The 20,915-nt window shown below is 34.9% G+C and overlaps 1 protein-coding gene across 2 annotated transcripts in view; it reads left to right on the plus strand.

Moving 5' to 3' along the window:
• The window catches only part of LOC140150782 (uncharacterized), a 34,725-nt gene that overhangs the window by 6,838 nt on the left and 6,972 nt on the right, over positions 1–20,915 (plus strand). The window contains exon 1 of one of the 2 annotated variants that reach the window (XM_072172900.1): positions 20,030–20,117. The exons of the other annotated variant lie outside the window; for it this stretch is intronic. The gene's annotated coding sequence lies outside the window, so the exon portion shown is untranslated. Of the gene's footprint in view, positions 1–20,029; positions 20,118–20,915 lie in introns of those variants that run through there. 2 annotated transcript variants of the gene reach the window in all.

The following is a 20,915-nucleotide window of genomic DNA, read 5'->3' on the forward strand; positions in this document are numbered from 1 at the left end:
TGGCTAACAGTATCCCTATGTTTTGGATCAAGTGGGCAATCCCACATTTTGTACTTTTAATCTTGATTTTGTCTAACAGTATTCCTATGCATTGGCTCAAGTAGGCAATCCCACATTTTGCACTTTTAATCTTGATTTTGGCTAACAGTATCCCTATGTAATGGGTCAAGTGGGCAATCCCACATTTTGCACTTTTAATTTTGATTTTGGCTAACAGTATCCCTATGTAATGGGTCAAGTAGGTAATCCCACATTTGGCACTTTTAATCTTGATTTTGGCTAACAGTATCCCTATGTTTTGGGTCAAGTGGGCAATCCCACATTTTGTACTTTTAATCTTGATTTTGTCTAACAGTATTCCTATGCATTGGGACAAGTAGGCAATCCCACATTTTGCACTTTTAATCTTGATTTTGGTTAACAGTATCCCTATGTATCGGGTCAAGTGGGCAATGCCACATTTAGCACTTTTAATCTGGGGCCACTTCTATTTATACTCTATGTCAATGATATAACTAATGCATCTAAAGTACTCGAATTCGTCCTTTTTGCAGACGATACCACCATTTTATACTCCCATAAAAACGTAGAACGCCAGACAAACCTTGTTAATGAAGAGTTAAATGAAGTAAGCAATTGGTTTAAAGCTAATAAATTGTCAATTAATGCTACCAAAACAAATTACATGATACTTGGCACACCCAAAATGACATCGATGAATCAAGACCTGCAAATCACACTAGATCACACGACTTTAGAAAGAGTGCATCAAACTAAATTCCTTGGCGTACTAATAGATGAATGTCTCACTTGGAAATGTCACATAGATTGCGTATCTAGAACAATTTCAAGAAATTATTGGTAAATTATGCTTTACAAATCCACTTGATTACTCACGTTTTTAGACGTTTCATCTTCCTACGGAAGACTTCATCACATTACTGATGAAGTCTTCCGTAGGAAGATGAAACGTCTAAAAACGTAAAGCATAATTTACCAATAATTGATATCTACAATCCTGATGAACTTATTCAAGGAATTTCAAGAAATGTTGGTGTTATGAATAAATTGAAACATTTTGTTCCAAGTCGTATTTTATTTACACTTTATTGTACGTTAATATTGCCTTATTTAAATTATGGAGTACTTTTATGGGGAAATACATGTAAAACTTACTTAAATAAAATTGTACAAATTCAAAAATGGGCTATTAGAACGGTGGCAAACGTTCACTATAGAGACCACACAGCGCCATTGTTTGCTAATTATAACATATTAACAGTTGAAGATATGTATACACTGGAATTAGGTACATTCATGTACAGGCACTCTATAAATGAGCTGCCCTGTTCATTTGATAATTATTTTACCAAACGTTCTGACATATATACATAACTACAAGACACGATATGTAAATGACCTAAATCTAACCAAAAATAAGAAAGTCTTTTCTGATCATGCCATACGTACAAGAGGTCCCATTCTTTGGAATTCTTTAGATAAACATCTGAAAGATTCAAAATCTGTTAAACATTTCCGCAATCAATTCAAAACAAAACTGATCTCTATATATAATTAATCTTTTCCGTGAGCACCCCCCCCCCCCTCCCTTGTCTTTTGGTTATGTTATGTTATGTGATGTTGATTTATTTTGTTAATTTCATTTGAGTTCAGGGAAAGGCTAACTTTCAGACCTTTTTGGTCTTCCAGCCTTTTCCTCCATATGTACCGTGTTTATATATTATTTTTTATGTAATGTCTTTGATTTTTATGGAAATATGAATGAATGAATGAATGAATCTTGATTTTGACTAACAGTATCCCTATGTATTGGATCAAGTGGGCAATGCCACATTTTGCACTTTTAATCTTGATTTTGTCTAAACAGTATACCTATGTATTGGGTCAAGTAGGCAATCCCACATTTTGCACTTTTAATCTTGATTTTGACTAACAGTATACCTATGTATTGGGTCAAGTGGGCAATCCCACATTTTGCACTTTTAATCTTGATTTTGACTAACAGTATTCCTATGCATTGGGACAAGTAGGCAATCCCACATTTTGCACTTTTAATCTTGATTTTGGTTAACAGTATCCCTATGTATTGGGTCAAGTTGCAATGCCACATTTAGCACTTTTAATCTTGATTTTGACTAACAGTATCCCTATGTATTGGATCAAGTGGGCAATGCCACATTTTGCACTTTTATTTGTGATTTTGGCTAACTGTATCCCTATGTATTGGGTCAAAGTGGGCTATCCTACATTTTGCACTTTTAATCTTGATTTTGGCTAACAACAGTATACCTATGTATCGGGTCAAGTGGGCGATCCTACATTTTGCACTTTTAATCTTGATTTTGGCTAACAGTATACCTATGTATTGGGTCAAGTGGGCTATCCCACATTTTGCACTTTTAATCTTGATATTGGCAAACAATATACCTATGTATTGGGTAAAGTTGGCAATCCCACATTTGGCACTTTTAATCTTGATATTGGCTAACAGTATCGCTATGTATTGGGTCAAATGGGCAATCCCACATTTTGCACTTTTAATCTTGATTTTGGCTAACAGTATAGCTATGTTTTGGATCAAGTGGGCAATCACACATTTTGCACTTTTATTTGTGATTTTGGCTAACAGTATCCCTATGTATTGGGTCAAGTGGGCTATCCCACATTTTGCACTTTTAATCTTGATTTCATATCAATTTTGTAAGTGCTCTTTAGCAAAGTCATAGTCCATTGAATTTACAACCATATGACAAAACAGACGTTTTGCACAAGATTTGCAATTTAAAGGGAATTGGCCACTGCTCATTGAAATGAATAGTATATGGACAATATAAGCGAGCTCTTTCATTTAATGACATAAAATTTAAAATTTAAATGTAAGGAACACTTGGGGTTTTTAGGGGGAAGTGTTAGCTTTCGTTCCATATTTAAAAAAATTGTGATTGGATGAAGGGAACACTTACGGTTTTGACAAAAACAATCACAGATGCCTATTTTCCCACTAAATCTCACACAAATTAAGAAAATCATTTTGTAGCCAAACCTTTTCATATGTGGCTAACAGTATACCCATGTATTGGGTCAAGCGGGTTATTCCATATTTTGCACTTCTAATCTTGATTTTGGCTAACAGTATAGGCCTACATATGTATTGGGTCAAGTGGGCTATCACACACTTTGCACTTTTAATCTATTTTGAGGAATAGCGCATTAAGAATATCTCATTGAGAAAGGGTTTTTTAATCTGTAATATAGGACAGTTGAGTACAGTCCTGACACTGGCATTTTTGATCTACATGTGGGTTATAATTGAAGACCGAATTAAAAAACAGTTTGCGTATGACGTCAAGGCAAAGTCACGACGTGATTGGTTAGTGATCTGCGCAGTACGGCCTTTTAAGTATAGTTGACAGGACGCAAACTAGTGTTTTAGTCTTCAATTATAACCCACTTTGCCAATATACGGATCAATTGTTAGTAAACATAAATATTCTATTTTAAATTTATTTTAGAAATATTTAAAAAAAAGTAGCACAGATAAACGAAGAGGCTACTGCTTTAAACAAGGTTCCAACCTCTGCACGTAAAACAAAGATATATAATAACAAATAAGCTAGAATACACCAATATTACCAAAAGTGCAATATAAAGTCACCAGGCAGATTATGTTATGATAAAAGGTACGAACATGAAAATGACACACTAACCGATAAACCTTCCTAATGGATTTTACCCAAACCATTAAGCATGCTACAGCACCTCTAATAAGTAACTTAATTGAACATTAAAAGCGTAAAAAAGTAGCAAATTAAAAAGACACACAAAACGATAGACCTTCAAAATGCATTTTATACACGCACTATTCAGCAACTCATAGTACCAATAATATATTCCTTAATTGAACTATCAAACTCAACACAGTTCATAACATCGATTCACATATTAAACACAAACATACTAAAAAAAACCCGACAGATTCCAACAATTCCATCCAAATGGAAGAACGACAGACAAAATACAGGAATACACAGGGAAATTACAAAAACATTTTGTTACATAACCATGCTAATTTCGTGCATATTTCAACAATTTGAAAGTGAAGAGAGGAATGTCTTGTCTTCCATAGGGTGTGCATGGATTTCGACTGGAATAGCTCAATTTTGGCTACCCACCCAAAATTGTGCCTTTTCAAAATCCATTTTCCAAAAATATCTTAATGCAGTGAGATTAATGAGAATGATGGATTAAAATGATTTCATTCTTTAAATTTAAGATGAAGCACATATAAAAAATCAAAAGACTTTATTGAATAGACGACGAAGAGCTAACACATTTTGTGTGTTCAATGAACATGGAAAAAGCAGACATGTATTGGCCAAATGTGCGATTTGATTAATAAAAACAGTTTTGTTTTCTTTAATTTCGTTGGAGTTAAATTAAGTTGGAAAAACTGAAGAATGCAAGCAAATTTAACAACATCTCATTCATTATTATGAATTGATAAATAGGTTACATTAAGGGGGTACTACACCCCTGTGGTAAATTTGTGACTATTTTTGCATTTTTCTCAAAAAATAATAACACACTGGTAACAAAAGTTATGTATATTATTGGGGCAAGGAATCCAAGTACTACATTGAAATTTCAATGACTCAAGACAAGTGGTTCAGAATATATGATACGAAACGAGGTACATCCTAGCGGTACCTTATTTCTTATTATAAATAACAAACCGCTTGTCTTGGGTCACTGAAATTCCAGTGTAGTAATTGGATTCCTTGCCCCTATAATATACAGAATTTTTGTTACCAGTGTTTTATTAGTTTTTGAGAAAAATGCAAAAATAGACACAAATTTATCGAGGGGTGTAGTACCACCTAAGGTCAGCAACTATTTCAAACTGTTGCGATTTGGTAGTTAACAGCATCTTGCGAATGGTGGTGAGCTTTTGCAAAATTTGCATTGATCATTTCATAGTAAGTGTGTAGAAAATTTCACATATCACATATATACTTTCGTAGTTCCTGTGGTTCTTGAGTTATGTTACAAAGAGATGTGAAACAACAACACTTTTGTAAAACGTACATAACTCATTAACAACAATAAATCAAGCAAATTGTCAAAGTATATGATTTGTAGAATGAACTTTTGCAAAACATCAAAGTGTCTTTTTTCAATAATATATTGATTTTGATAATGAAAATCGATTTTTTTTTCGGCTGCTTCAACCAACAATGCATCCTGTATCCTTAAGAGATTGAATAGGCAAAGTACTACATTAATGATAACATTATACTGCATTTGCGTAAAGGCGAAACGCCCAATGACGTCATTCGACAATTCCATCATCTCGAAGAGCGTTTATTGTAAAAGTGATAATCAAGCCGCTAGTAGTAGCGATGATCTATTGAGATTTGAGAAATGTTATGAATAGTTTTCTCTGCTATCTTAAGAGCAAAACTAGGCTTGTTTGTACTCATTTTTATTTTTCTGGCATATTGAATATAAACCCATCTAAGTTAGAAAATATCGATATAGTTTGATGGTAGGAAAGAAGGAATTGTTAAGAATTTATACAGCATTTTTGTCCTGTCTTACTTCCACTAAATAGCCGATTATACCGACTCTTTATGATACGAAGCAATCCTTGTATAGAATAAAAGGCTTTGTTACGCTTGAGCGACCTAATACTATTCTTCCTTTGGCGGCAGGTTTGAAGATAATTATTGCGGTTTGTGAGTTTCATCATTTGAAATGCCGGCAGAGATTGATTTGTCATAAAAATATAGATAAGAGACGATATATGCCATTAGTACCGCAACATGTAATTGTATCCACAGTATTGACAAACCTGCAGCTACGTAAACATGGTAAAGAGGAAGATTAAATTTACGGCAATGTTTCCTTGATCAAGTTATATCCTCGGTAATGATGATTTTTTTAATGTAAAAATTGTGGTAAAAATCACATGAAAAGTGCGTTTTTCAAACAAATATAACTGTACACATAATTATTTTAAAATGTCACTCAATCCTAAAATTATTCAGCGTAGCTCTCCGTCTGTACCAAAAATGGTCCATTTTCTAAAAAAGAATGTATGGCCCATTCCATGTCAACTCCAGGGATGTGCACCGCAGCACCTCTTCAATTTTTTTTTTTTTCTGTGTGGTGGTAGATATTGATGAAAAGTAAAATCCTGAAAATTTGAGCTTCATACTCCATTTCGTTTTCCCGTGGCATCAATTTGAAATTTAGGGGGTCAGCGTAAAAATGTGTCGCAACGCGAAGACGACGTTTGGAGGTCCATAAATGTATAAAGGGAACCCTTTAAAACTTTGAAAAGTATGTATCCTGGGGTACTTTTTGGTGTAGAATTCAAATCTGCTATCAGAAAACATGTAACTGTAACCCTTTACTTTAAAAGATATAGGGCCCTCAAAATGCAACTTCGTCCAACCAGGACCAACTTTGGGGGGTCAGAACTCAAAAGTAAAAATAATTTTAGCGTCAATTTTTTGGCCATCAGAGCCCTTTGGTAGGACATTACTCTTATCAATATTGAGCATATTAGAATACATTTAGAATATTACCCTGGAAAACCACTTTTTTACAGTTTGACCCCCTGAAAACCAATGTCAGACAATTTGCCCCCTACCATCAACTAAAGGAGTTATGTTTTCTGATAGATATTTGAATTCTTGGACAACATTTCTGAGAGATATTACTTTTCACAGTTTTGATGGGTTCAACACATCATTAATTTGGACCTCCATAGATCGTCTGCGTTACACATTTTTATTTTGCATGTACCCCCTAAATTTCATGTAAACTCTATGCCACGGGAAAACGAAATGGAGTGTGAAGCTCAAAATTTCAGGATTTTACTTTCTCATTAATATCTACCACCACACAAAAAAGAAAAATTGAAGAGGTGCTGCGGTGCACATCCCTGAGTTGACATGGAATGGGCCGTATGATTTGTACAATGTATTGCATAGTACGTACTTCTTTGAGGCCGTTGCGCTAAATTACACTCCTATTTTCAATGATATCAATGTCACGCCAAAACGAATCAAACTATTTTAATGAACGTAACATAATAAATAGGTGACACGTGTACCATTGTATTTCACGTAATCAAAATATACACTGTTGATTTTATATTCGTAATATTTTTTTCAAACACCATATAAATCATTTTTGAGCACCCTGTTCAATATTCAGCAGCTGAACAGCGCATTTTCTTGCACGAAGTCATGATGTGGACTACGTACTTCCAGACAGGGGTAGGCAAGGGTGTGTTTTAGCTGTACAAACACCCCCTCTGGCGTAGAACTTTAAATAGAACGGAAGGAGGGAGGGGCAGAGGCAGGTTTGCAGTATTAGTCTTGTCAGTCATGTTCGGTCATTAAGTTCATGAGCAGGTAAAATACCGAAAATGACACCGTTAATCGATAATTTTTTCTGGATCTAGAATTGATCAAAAAACCTTTTAGCTTCCGGGCATTGGTCCTCGATCCCACCAGGCCCCCCGGTCATGTCGAAATTAGCAAATGCGCATACAGGTGATCGTTGTCTCGTAAAATTGCACATACTTGGGCAGATCCATGCTTAAAAAGACGGACCTGATTGAAAATCATTTGATATATAAATAAAATAATTATGAATAAAACAAATACCAATGTGTAAAAATGGCTTAAATTGGGAGTTCATTTTCAAAAAAGTCCAACTTAACAGGGGTGTGTGCATCCCCATCAGACACCCCCAGCGCCACCCAAGCGCGACGGGCGCCACTGACTCCACGAAGTCCAATCTGGGAGATTCCTTCTCAATCTAGAACACCCCTTGAACAAATTCTGGCTCTGCTCTAGCCCAGCTACATATAGGATGCCCCTGAAGATATTACAAGCTGTTTCTCTTTCTCCACCAGGAGAAGCAGACTTGTTTTTATCAACCGTCCATGACTTAGGTTTGAGAGATTCTGACATGAAATATTGTTACCCAAAATCAAGAAAAGTTGGTTCACACTTTTCCCACTTTTTCAAATATTTTCGGGTGCCAAATGTGAGATTGCACACTTGACCCAATACATAGATATACCATGATCAGCTCGTAATAGGCGAGAAATATTCGATTTTTGTTACTACGAGCGTCAATCAAGTCCCAACTTACGCTTGCGTAAATTCACAAAAGCTTGCGTCAGTCAAGCAATACGCAAAGCGCGTTTCGCGTAGGTAGTGCGTCAAGCAGTCAAGTTAGCTCAATCGTTAAGGCGTTCGACTATGGTGCGAGAGGTTGCGGGTTCGAACCCTGGTATAGTAGAGTACTCTCTTGGAAAAATTGAGTTAGCTTGAAATTCCCCTGGACAAGGAACTCAGTGCTAATTTGTCTCGTTGTAACCCGTACGAAACTCGGGGAGCTGATCCTGGTTGCGATGGTTATTTGTGGAATGTATAGGGTGTGCGCTCTTGAAGCAGCAAAGTCCCTGAATTGTTGTTTAATGGTTTATGGAATGATGTGGGGCCATAGTGGTCAGCGACAACCTGTAAAGTGTGCTGAGGCTTGTGGATCAACGTCTAGGCGTTGTGTCTGTGCGTAGCGCACTATAAATCACTGCGCTTTTTTTTTGTTAGCTAAAATCAAGATTAAAAGTGCTAATTGTGGGATTACCCACTTGTACCAATGCATAGGAATACTTTTAGACAAAATCTGGATTAAAAGTGCAAAAATGTGGGATTGCCCACTTGATCCAATACATAGGGATACTATTTTTAAAATATGTTTGCAGTGTGTTTTCATACAAAACGTTTTAATACGTTTCCACAACCTTTATATAACCCGACATTTTAATGTTATTAAAATGTTTTTACTAAACCGAAAATCCAAAATATAACTGTTAAAATTGTTTTAAAGACGTTTTGTGTTTGCTGGGTATACGTAGCTACCGTTTAGGTGTAAATGGTCTATCCCACATATTTTTGAGGGATAGAACACTTTACTTACAGTAGGCCTATATGAGAAAGGTTTTTTAATCGGTAAATATAGGGCAGTATAGTGCAGTCCTGACAATGGCAGATGAAAGGGTGTGGACATGCATTGACTCTCAACTTTTATATGTCTATCTCATTTTTGACCTATATGTAGGAACATAATGGGCATGGATATGATATAGGTTAACCCACTTTCCCTTAATACGGATAAATTATTAATGTAATATTAGATTGATTTCAGGCATATTTAAAAAAAAAAGTGTAGCAAAGATAAGTGAACTAGCTACTAGGCCCAGTCTCTGTACATAAAAGCAAAGATAATAACAAATAAGCTAGAATACACTAACATTACCAAAAGTGCATAATAAAGTCACCAGGCAGTTTAAAATAGATTATGATAAAAGGTAAGAACATGAAAATGACACACTAACCGATAAACCGTCCTAATGGATTTTACGCATACCATTAAGCATGCTACAGCACCACTAATAAATAACTTAATTGAACATTAAAAGCGTAAAAAAGTAGCAAATTAAAAAGACACACAAAACCATAAGCCTTCAAATTACAGTTTTATACACGCACTATTAAAGACCCATTCAGTGATCCCAGCGCAAGTGAAAAAAAATTAAAATTGTTTATAAATTGCTTAAAAGTAAAGGATAAGTCATTCAAATTACAGATTCGTGTAAAATGTCTTATTTTGTCTTAAATACACGGCTTTCGACTGAACCACTCGCAAGCTATGTTAGCACATTTATGACAATGACAAAGGTACCAAAATCTGAATTTTGATGATTTTTATGATCGTCCGGATGAGCAAATTACTGAATGGGCCTTTAAAGGTGAACCTCATTGAAAATAAAGTTATATATCAATGGAAAGCTTATGATGCCAGGAAGCAGAAAAGAATATTTTTTATTTGCCTAACGCACCAGGATAGACATAATCTCCATGCAAAAATTGGATATTGGCACCCCCCCCCCTAAATTACAAAACGAAATCGTTCAAATTGGGCGCTTTCGATGATGACGTCAGCACGGGGACACACAGTTACTTCCGGGTTTGATTGTAAACACAATGTCCATGCATTACTGTTGCATGCATCGGGCCAATACACGAACTCAGTCATTGTCAACTTACTTTACATGAAAAATATCTTCAATAAAATAAGAATAACATGAAGGAAACATCATGATCAAATCAAGAATGAAGTTCCTGAATAAAGTGTGTGGATTAAAAAATGGGAAAAGTGCTGGCAGGGGTGATTTGGGATAGGCCAGGCCATCCACGATATGCAGGGAATATTACAGTAAAGCACGAAGAGCGAAGATTCGCCGAAGAACCGGAATGAAAACAAAAAAAAAAAATGACTGCTAGTATACCAGTTCAGATCGTCACACCAAGTTGAGATGAACTTATCACAATGAGAAAATGAAGGAATAGAATAAGGTACATATACGGGATTTTTTAATTATTTCTTAACTTTACAACCGGTTATGTATGATAGGCGAACTCGTAGATACATACGGGGCGGGGTGAACTCAGTGACTGACTATGACTGAGTCTCAGTCGCCGAGTGTTCCGTATCCGCGACTGTACGTACTGTACTTGCAGACAAAATGACCGATTTGATATTCACATTCTGATATTTCCAACTTATTGCTACTTCATTAGCAAAATTTATTCCTGTAAATGTTCCAAATATAAGGGAACGATTGATCAAATCTGCTGAAACACGGCGCAAACTTGTGCTACCGGAGAGACGAAGCGAGTCGCTGTGTTTGCCCACCTTGATCGGCGCGGCTGCCTGTAATTTCTTCAGCATAAAAGCAGCAATTTACGCATCGTGTTCGGTAATCCATAAAACATGAATGTTTCACTATTTCAGTACACTGATTGTAGTATCATTAAAAGAATCGTGACACAAGTGACAATATTTTAATTTATTCAGATTTCAGAATTCCATCAAATAACGGTCTACTAAGCCTAAATTGTATTTATTTTATAATAAAGTATCTGTTTCTTTCAATCGTGATTGTGTCGGGGATTGTGTGGAAAGAATGTACCGGGAGAATGTATTACCGCAATGCGCTAAATATGAAAACCTTTATGGGCTGGATTTGATGAAATCGGCGGTTTTTTTATTAATTTTTTGATTACTACAAGACGATATTTTTAAAAATCAGATATTTTAAACTGAATCAAGAATAGGGAATGTCACAAACAAGTTATTTATTTTAATTTGTTATTCGATCATGTTTATTCAGTCCATGACATGAACGGTATACGGTAGCAGCAATCATTTGCGCATGGCATTGATCCCAGCGCGAAATTCAAACTCAATTACCCAGTTATACCCAGCCAGCCTGACTGATTTTGTCAAAAATTTACGGAACATTTTCGTGTTGACAATAATTCTATTATTTCTAATATATATAGAAGGAATCAGCAACTTGAAGACTCTTCTCATTTCAAGCTTTATTGTGAAAATCAGACTTGCCGGGCAGCTTGCAAAGTACAGGAAGCAAGTCTTGTTTACGTGTTTCCGAGTAGGATCACGTGACTGCGAACCCTGAGCTTACGTCACGAGCATTCTCAAGGTCAAAGACGATTGATTTGGGTGCTTTTTGGGCGCCTTAAAAAGACCAAAAATTCATTCACTTTTTAATTTTTCAGCTTTATTAGCCATAAAAAAAAACGGAAAAAATTATTTTTAATATCCTGATATCATAAGCTTTCCATTGATATATAACTTTATTTTCAATGAGGTTCACCTTTAAAAAGGGATGTACCGGCAGAAGGATGAATTACAATAGGGCTATCAGACTCAGACTCAACACAGCTCATAACATCCATTCACATATTAAACACGAAGACACTCAAAAAAGCCGCCAGATTCCAATAACGCCACACAAACAGAAGATGGACAAACAAAATACAAGAATACACATAAATGGTTCAAAGTACTCCTACGCCAAAAAATTGTATTAAAAACTTTACGCACATTTCAACGATTTCAGAGTAAAGAGAGGCATTTCAAGTAGGGTTACCTGAATGGGTTATTCGACTTGAAATATACACTTCCTGTGTGGGATATTAAGGTCGTGTCTTCCATAGCGGGTTTATGGATTTCAAGTGGAATAGCTCAATTTTGGCTACCCACCCACAGTAGTCCCTTTTCAAAATCAAGTTTCCCAAATATCTTAATGCAGTGAGATTATTCACAATGATTTTACACGCATTTGATTGGCTATTTATGGATTAAAAGATTACTTTATATTTTAAATTTAAGATGAAGAACATCTAAAAATCAAGAGAGTTTATTTCAGGCAGAACACATAAGAAATGATTTGCAAGATAACTTGATCTAAAGAAAATCAGATGGCGAAGAGCTAAAACTTTTTTGTGTGTTCAAAAAAAAATCCAAAAAACAGACTTTTATTGGCGAAATGTGCGGTTTGATTTATAAGAAAGGTATTAATAGTTTTGTTTTCTTTAATTTCTTCAGTTAAATGATTTTTTTTTCAGTTTTGAAATAACAAGTAAATTTTATAACATCCCAGTCATTATTTTGAATTAATAAGTCGGTTCCATTAAGAAGTTGAATTGATCTTAATGGGCGAAGTACTATCTTAATGATAACATTATACTGCATTCGCGCAAGAGCGGAACGCCCAATAACGTCATTGGACGATTCCATTATTTCGAAGAGGGTTGACTGTAAAAGTAATAATCAAGTCATTAGCGATGATCAATAGAGGGTATCCGTGTTCTATAAGCTGTGATAAGCTGCATATCTGATCAACGACTGCTATACCTTGTTTAGGACTTTCAAAAGAAGTACCTGCATGTGCAACCATGACAGGTCGTGCATTGAATTGGTTTGAATGAGGAATACTACGGGAACCAGCGCCTTTTGTTAGAAGTCACACGTGAGTGAAGTGGATAACCTCTATTGCGATATGAAGAGTTGTCTCTGCTATCTTAATAGCTTCTGAACCAATACTAGGCTTGTTTGTACTCATTTGTATGCACTTTTCATGCTGATTCCAAATATGGTCATTAAAATGTAAAATTCTGAAATGTTTGAATTTTGAATTTAAAAAACATTCTCGTCTGCAGTGCTGGCAGTGCTTGAAGCAGCAAAGTCCCTGAATTGTTGTTTAATGGTTTATGGAATGATGTGGGGCCATAGTGGTCAGCGACAACCTGTAAAGTGTGCTGAGGCTTGTGGATCAACGTCTAGGCGTTGTGCCTGTGCGTAGCGCACTATAAATCACTGCGCTTTTTTTTTTGTTAGCTAAAATCAAGATTAAAAGTGCTAATTGTGGGATTACCCACTTGTACCAATGCATAGGAATACTTTTAGACAAAATCTGGATTAAAAGTGCAAAAATGTGGGATTGCCCACTTGATCCAATACATAGGGATACTGTTAGCCAAAATCAAGATTAAAATGCTAAATGTGGGATTGCCCACTTGTCCCAATACATAGGAATACTGTTAGCCAAAATCAAGATTAAAAGTGCTAATTGTGGGATTACCCACTTGTACCAATGTATAGGAATACTGTTAGCCAAAATCAAGATTAAAAGTGCTAAAAAAATATTTTTAAAATATGTTTGCAGTGTGTTTTCATACAAAACGTTTTAATACGTTTCCACAACCTTTATATAACCCGACATTTTAATGTTATTAAAATGTTTTTACTAAACCGAAAATCCAAAATATAACTGTTAAAATTGTTTTAAAGACGTTTTGTGTTTGCTGGGTATACGTAGCTACCGTTTAGGTGTAAATGGTCTATCCCACATATTTTTGAGGATAGAACACTTTACTTACAGTAGGCCTATATGAGAAAGGTTTTTTAATCGGTAAATATAGGGCAGTATAGTGCAGTCCTGACAATGGCAGATGAAAGGGGTGTGGACATGCATTGACTCTCAACTTTTATATGTCTATCTCATTTTTGACCTATATGTAGGAACATAATGGGCATGGATATGATATAGGTTAACCCACTTTCCCTTAATACGGATCAATTATTAATGTAATATTAGATTGATTTCAGGCATATTTAAAAAAAAAAGTGTAGCAAAGATAAGTGAACTAGCTACTAGTAGGCATGTCACAGTGGTTGCACAATACTTCTGCCACACTGTGCATGCAAGCATAACAGTAAATTGAAAAGCGCGCGCATGAAAGTTGTTCAATTTTGGCAAACATCCATGCCGAAAAATTAATTTCCTCATATGTGCTATTTATCACAATTGTTTGAATTTTTGATATATGGTGTGTGAAACCTTTCTGTGACTACCATCGGTTTTTTTAAAAATAAATATTGCTTCGTTTAAGAGCTACTACATGTTTTATGGATTGTTGAAGATCCCTCATAAATCAATAAATATAGGCCTTTTAAAAAATCAAGATCTACCACCATTTAGCTGAAATACTAATCTTTCTAAGCATGTAAATTATTTCCGTCGACAACGAATGGCACACTTGAGGAAAACGATTTGAAACAAAACATTTTTAAAGTGAGTTTAAAGGGAGTAATATTCCAAACCACAATAGCTCTAAGCCATTGTGTGTGTCCAAGGCCACACCATTTTTGTATACGCGGTGTAATAGAGGGGCTGTTCCTTTTACCGTTTCTCTTCCCATGTTAATCCAGATAACAAAATGTTAATTTAAAGTCTCATTGCAAATGAATTTTTATTTTTACTTTTCGGATTTGGCTTTGAGCAATGATGACACATACCATATTTACAGAAAAAATGAAAATTCTATTCCAGACACCGTCAAAATGTCAAAGTTTGTATTTTTTGTATTATATTAAAGTAATTAACTGCAGATTCTTTACTCAACATCATAACAGGTTCATACTTGACAAATTCATGATGAATGAAAAGACTTTCATTAAATATTGAAAAAAACCAAAATTACTCATGCCTAATTTACATAATAATAGGCCCCTATCATGAATACATAATTAGCTTTAATAAGCTAATTTGCATAATTGATAACTTTTTGTGTATTTTTTTGTTATCAATTGAAAGAACTTTGTATACATATGTTTGTGAAAAAAACCGCACCCTGATATCATGTACGGTTTTCTTTTGGCATCAATTTTGCATATTAATTAGCTGAACTTAGTCATTTTTTCAACTTTTATTTGTCTGCAGATTGGCCGCAATTGCTAAAATAGTATATTTGGTTAATTTATTATAATTATTCAATGATAGATTTTTTAATTTTGTTTTCTTTGACGAAGTTAAAAAAGATAGGCAATTAACCTGTGATACTTAAATTAACGTTGCTTTTTCAAGCAAGTGTCCAAATAAACCTTCAAAATCTCGAAATGTGCCAATTTTGTCATTATAGCAATTTGTGGCAGATTTGCATTTCATTTATGAGCATCTTAAAATTGACACTACGTCACAATGCATTGACCGATTTCAATTCTGTTTTTTGATGTTTGATGCTTTAATAAAGGTTATTCATGTAGAAACATTAAATAACGTGTTTCTGCTGCCCTTATTTTTGAGGTGATATACCTACTACTAGGCCCAGTCTCTGTACATAAAAGCAAAGATAATAACAAATAAGCTAGAATACACTAACATTACCAAAAGTGCATAATAAAGTCACCAGGCAGTTTAAAATAGATTATGATAAAAGGTAAGAACATGAAAATGACACACTAACCGATAAACCGTCCTAATGGATTTTACGCATACCATTAAGCATGCTACAGCACCACTAATAAATAACTTAATTGAACATTAAAAGCGTAAAAAGTAGCAAATTAAAAGACACACAAAACCATAAGCCTTCAAATTACAGTTTTATACACGCACTATTAAAGACCCATTCAGTGATCCCAGCGAAAGTGAAAAAAAATTAAAATTGTTTATAAATTGCTTAAAAGTAAAGGATAAGTCATTCAAATTACAGATTCGTGTAAAATGTCTTATTTTGTCTTAAATACACGGCTTTCGACTGAACCACTCGCAAGCTATGTTAGCACATTTATGACAATGACAAAGGTACCAAAATCTGAATTTTGATGATTTTTATGATCGTCCGGATGAGCAAATTACTGAATGGGCCTTTAAAGGTGAACCTCATTGAAAATAAAGTTATATATCAATGGAAAGCTTATGATGCCAGGAAGCAGAAAAGAATATTTTTTTTTTGCCTAACGCACCAGGATAGACATAATCTCCATGCAAAATTGGATATTGGCACCCCCTAAATTACAAAACGAAATCGTTCAAATTGGGCGCTTTCGATGATGACGTCAGCACGGGGACACACAGTTACTTCCGGGTTTGATTGTAAACACAATGTCCATGCATTACTGTTGCATGCATCGGGCCAATACACGAACTCAGTCATTGTCAACTTACTTTACATGAAAAATATCTTCAATAAAATAAGAATAACATGAAGGAAACATCATGATCAAATCAAGAATGAAGTTCCTGAATAAAGTGTGTGGATTAAAAATGGGAAAAGTGCTGGCCGGGGTGATTTGGGATAGGCCAGGCCATCCACGATATGCAGGGAATATTACAGTAAAGCACGAAGAGCGAAGATTCGCCGAAGAACCGGAATGAAAACAGATTGCAAAAAATGACTGCTAGTATACCAGTTCAGATCGTCACACCAAGTTGAGATGAACTTATCACAATGAGAAAATGAAGGAATAGAATAAGGTACATATACGGGATTTTTTAATTATTTCTTAACTTTACAACCGGTTATGTATGATAGGCGAACTCGTAGATACATACGGGGCGGGGTGAACTCAGTGACTGACTATGACTGAGTCTCAGTCGCCGAGTGTTCCGTATCCGCGACTGTACGTACTGTACTTGCAGACAAAATGACCGATTTGATATTCACATTCTGATATTTCCAACTTATTGCTACTTCATTAGCAAAATTTATTCCTGTAAATGTTCCAAATATAAGGGAACGATTGATCAAATCTGCTGAAACACGGCGCAAACTTGTGCTACCGGAGAGACGAAGCGAGTCGCTGTGTTTGCCCACCTTGATCATGCGCGGCTGCCTGTAATTTCTTCAGCATAAAAGCAGCAATTTACGCATCGTGTTCGGTAATCCATAAAACATGAATGTTTCACTATTTCAGTACACTGATTGTAGTATCATTAAAAGAATCGTGACACAAGTGACAATATTTTAATTTATTCAGATTTCAGAATTCCATCAAATAACGGTCTACTAAGCCTAAATTGTATTTATTTTATAATAAAGTATCTGTTTCTTTCAATCGTGATTGTGTCGGGGATTGTGTGGAAAGAATGTACCGGGAGAATGTATTACCGCAATGCGCTAAATATGAAAACCTTTATGGGCTGGATTTGATGAAATCGGCGGTTTTTTTATTAATTTTTTGATTACTACAAGACGATATTTTTAAAAATCAGATATTTTAAACTGAATCAAGAATAGGGAATGTCACAAACAAGTTATTTATTTTAATTTGTTATTCGATCATGTTTATTCAGTCCATGACATGAACGGTATACGGTAGCAGCAATCATTTGCGCATGGCATTGATCCCAGCGCGAAATTCAAACTCAATTACCCAGTTATACCCAGCCAGCCTGACTGATTTTGTCAAAATTTTACGGAACATTTGTGTTGCCAATAATTCTATTATTTCTAATATATATAGAAGGAATCAGCAACTTGAAGACTCTTCTCATTTCAAGCTTTATTGTGAAAATCAGACTTGCCGGGCAGCTTGCAAAGTACAGGAAGCAAGTCTTGTTTACGTGTTTCCGAGTAGGATCACGTGACTGCGAACCCTGAGCTTACGTCACGAGCATTCTCAAGGTCAAAGACGATTGATTTGGGTGCTTTTTGGGCGCCTTAAAAAAGACCAAAAATTCATTCACTTTTTAATTTTTCAGCTTTATTAGCCATCAAAAAAATATCCTGATATCATAAGCTTTCCATTGATATATAACTTTATTTTCAATGAGGTTCACCTTTAAGCAACGCACATCCCCAATAATAAATATCTTATTGAGCTATCAGACTCTGTATCAGACTCAACACAGCTCATAACATCCATTCACATATTAAACACGAAGACACTCAAAAAAGCCGCCAGATTCCAATAACGCCACACAAACAGAAGATGGACAAACAAAATACAAGAATACACATAAATGGTTCAAAGTACTCCTACGCCAAAAAATTGTATTAAAAAACTTTACGCACATTTCAACGATTTCAGAGTAAAGAGAGGCATTTCAAGTAGGGTTACCTGAATGGGTTATTCGACTTGAAATATACACTTCCTGTGTGGGATATTAAGGTCGTGTCTTCCATAGCGGGTTTATGGATTTCAAGTGGAATAGCTCAATTTTGGCTACCCACCCACAGTAGTCCCTTTTCAAAATCAAGTTTCCCAAATATCTTAATGCAGTGAGATTATTCACAATGATTTTACACGCATTTGATTGGCTATTTATGGATTAAAAGATTACTTTATATTTTAAATTTAAGATGAAGAACATCTAAAAATCAAGAGAGTTTATTTCAGGCAGAACACATAAGAAATGATTTGCAAGATAACTTGATCTAAAGAAAATCAGATGGCGAAGAGCTAAAACTTTTTTTGTGTGTTCAAAAAAAAAATCCAAAAAACAGACTTTTATTGGCGAAATGTGCGGTTTGATTTATAAGAAAGGTATTAATAGTTTTGTTTTCTTTAATTTCTTCAGTTAAATGATTTTTTTCAGTTTTGAAATAACAAGTAAATTTTATAACATCCCAGTCATTATTTTGAATTAATAAGTCGGTTCCATTAAGAAGTTGAATTGATCTTAATGGGCGAAGTACTATTTTAATGATAACATTATACTGCATTCGCGCAAGAGCGGAACGCCCAATAACGTCATTGGACGATTCCATTATTTCGAAGAGGGTTGACTGTAAAAGTAATAATCAAGTCATTAGCGATGATCAATAGAGGGTATCCGTGTTCTATAAGCTGTGATAAGCTGCATATCTGATCAACGACTGCTATACCTTGTTTAGGACTTTCAAAAGAAGTACCTGCATGTGCAACCATGACAGGTCGTGCATTGAATTGGTTTGAATGAGGAATACTACGGGAACCAGCGCCTTTTGTTAGAAGTCACACGTGAGTGAAGTGGATAACCTCTATTGCGATATGAAGAGTTGTCTCTGCTATCTTAAGAGCTTCTGAACCAATACTAGGCTTGTTTGTACTCATTTGTATGCACTTTTCATGCTGATTCCAAATATGGTCATTAAAATGTAAAATTCTGAAATGTTTGAATTTTGAATTTAAAAAACATTCTCGTCTGCAGTGCTGGCATTTGGAATATCAACCCATCTAACTCAGAAAATATCGATATAGCTTTGATGGTATGAAAGAATCCACTCCACTTTTTTCCACATGGAGAACAGGGAGTCCCATAATGATCTATAACAGAAAAGTTGACTTTTGGTATGTATGAAGTTTTACATACATTTAGCTTTCATATCAATTTGTAAGCGCCATTTAGCAAAGTCATTGTTCATTGAATTTACAGCCGTATGACAAAACAGGCGAAAATAGAAAGTTTTTGCACAAGATTTTCAATTTAAAGAAAACTGACCATTGCTCATTAAAATTAAGCAAGCTAGTTTAATCATAATGGACAATATAAGTGTGCTCTTTCATTTAATGATATAAAATTTAAAAATTATTGAAGGAACACTTGAGGTTTTAACTTTTAAAACCTACATTTTGGTCCACAATTGTGCTGGGATAGGTCGATTTCAACAGATGGAATTCCGTTATCTGTTGAACTAATGAAATAAACGTGTTTTAGGGGGAAGTGTTAACTTTCGTTCGATATAAAAAAATATTCTGATTGGATGAAGCGAACACTTGAGGTTTTGACAAAAAACAATCATCGATGCCTATTTTCCACTAGATCTCATACAGCTATTATGATGCTATGCACTCAACCATGTAGTATAATCACAAACTGCGTAGAGGCTAGACTCGCTGTGCTTGGAAATATCTCTGTGCATTGTGTGGGAACTGTGAGTAGATACATTTATAAGAGAATCGTTTTTGTAGTCGAACCTTTTCATATGCCTAGGAATTTTAGATTTTAAAAATTGGACGTGTAATAGAAGTTACAGAAGTTTTGAGAAATAACATAACATTATTTTGAAAATCTGTAAATTACTAACTATTCAGCATAAAGTTATTTAGAAAAGGTTATACGTCATTTTTGTTTTGTCTTACTTCTACTAAATAGACGATATAATTATACCGATTATTTATGATACGAAGTAAACCTTGTATTGAATAAAGGTTTTGTTACGCTTGAGCGACTTAAGGGCTGGGGTATGAACGTTTGGACAGTATTTATTGTGGGACATTAGAGCACATCAGACATATCGAATTGCATTCTGAATACGAAGAATGTCATTCTGATATCAAATAATTTTGATTTTTGAAATTCGCAATTTAATACACATTTTATGGCAAATCATTAAAATTGATATTTTTGATATTTAACAGTACTTGAAGTAAACTTTATAAATCTGATGATTTATACTTAAAGTGTATGTAGGTGGGATGAAAAGCCGACGATCAATTGAAAATTTTGACCTTTCGTATTGAAGATATGGATTTTTTCCCAAAACACAAAAAAAAAATTGGTCTTTTGGGAAAAAATCCATATCTTCAATATGAAAGGTCAAAATTTTCAATTGACCGTCGGCTTTTCCTCCCTGCTACATACACTATAAGAAATGCCGGCAAAGATTGATTTGTCATAAAAGTATCATCTGAGACGATTTGTCCTTTTAAGGACAAATCGTCTCAGATGA

The sequence above is a fragment of the Amphiura filiformis genome, chromosome 4, assembly GCF_039555335.1.
Source record: "Amphiura filiformis chromosome 4, Afil_fr2py, whole genome shotgun sequence".
NCBI classification, from domain to species: domain Eukaryota; kingdom Metazoa; phylum Echinodermata; class Ophiuroidea; order Amphilepidida; family Amphiuridae; genus Amphiura; species Amphiura filiformis.